The sequence below is a fragment of the Stegastes partitus genome, unplaced genomic scaffold, assembly GCF_000690725.1.
Source record: "Stegastes partitus isolate 25-593 unplaced genomic scaffold, Stegastes_partitus-1.0.2 Scaffold235, whole genome shotgun sequence".
Classification (NCBI taxonomy): Eukaryota; Metazoa; Chordata; class Actinopteri; family Pomacentridae; genus Stegastes; species Stegastes partitus.
The window spans coordinates 490,022-491,723 of NW_007577966.1; positions in this window are offsets into that span (position 1 = coordinate 490,022).

Consider the following 1,702-nt stretch of genomic DNA (forward strand, 5'->3'; position numbering starts at 1 on the left):
AGGCATCATGGTGGGGGCAACAGAATGCAGAAGGTGAGGCCAGCGGCTGTAGTTCAGGAGCTCCAGATCCAGAGACATCCACCAAGAGAACAGGCACAGGAGAACCTCGGGGGGAGTCACAGAGTTAGTCATATGTAATGGTGATAGGCAACTATATAAACATATACATACACACACACATATATATAGAGGAGAGGAGAGGAGAGAAGCCCAGTGCATCATGGGAATCCCCCAGCAGTCTAAACCTATAGCAGCATCACTAAGGGACAGCTCAGATGACTCCAAGCAGCCCTAACTATGAGCTTTATCAAAAAGGAAAGTTTTTAACCTAATCTTAAAGGTAGAGAGGGTGTCCGCCTCCCGAACCCAAACTGGGAGCTGATTCCATAAGACAGGAGCCTGATAACTGAAGGCTCTGCCTCCCATTCTGCTTCTAGAAACTCTGGGAACCAATAGTAGACCTGCAGTCTGAGAACGAAGGGCTCTGTTAGGATAATATGGAACAATAAGGTCTTTAAGATACGATGGAGCCTGATCATTAAGACTTTTATATGTTAGAAGCAGGATTTTAAATTGGATCCTTGATTTTACAGGAAGCCAATGGAGAGAAGCTAATACTGGAGAAATATGATCCCTTTTATTGGTTCTTGTCAAAACTCTGGCTGCAGCATTCTGTATAAGCTGGAGACTTTTAGAAGAGAATTATTAGGACATCCCGATAATAAAGATATGACAATAGTCCAGCCTAGAAGTTATAAATGCATGGACTAGTTTCTCAGCATCACTCTGAGACAGGATGCTCCTGATTTTTGCAATGTTACAAAGATGAAAGAAAACTGTCCTACATGTTTGTTCTATATGGAAGTTAAAGGACATATCCTGGTCAAAAGTAAGCCCGAGGTTCTTTACTGTGGAACTAGATGCTAAGGCGATGCCATCTAGAGTAACTATCTGGTCAGATAGTGAGTTTCTGAGGTGTTTAGGGCCAAATACAATAACCTCAGTTTTGTCTGAATTTAATTGAAGGACGTTACAGGTCATCCAGACCTTTATGTCCTTCAGACATGCCTGGAGTTTAAGTAACTGATTGATTTCATTAGGGTTCATAGATAAATATAACTGGGTGTCATCTGCATAACAATGGAAATGTATGCAGTGCTTCCTAATAATGTTGCCTAATGGAAGCATGTACAGAGTAAACAATACTGGTCCTAACACAGAACCCTGAGGAACTCCATAAGTAACTCTGGTACGGCTGGAAGAACCATCATTAACATGAACAAACTGGAATCTGTCTGATAAATATGATTTAAACCAGTTCAGCGCAGTCCCTTTAAGCCCAATCGCATGTTCCAGTCTCTGTAATAGGATGCTATGATCAACAGCATCAAATGCTGCACTGAGATCCAATAGAACCAGAACGGACACTAGTCCACTGTCTGAAGCTAGAAGATCGTTAGTGACCTCCACCAATGCTGTCTCTGTACTATGATGGATTCTAAATCCTGACTGAAACGCTTCAGCCAAACCATTTACATTCAGATAATCACATCGTTGGTTTGCCACGACCTTTTCAAGGATTTTTGAGATAAAAGGAAGGTTGGATATTGGTCTGTAATTGGCTAAAACACCTGGATCTAGTGTAGGCTTTTTTAGAAGTGGCTTTATTATAGCATCTTTAAAAGCCTGCGGTACGTAGCCT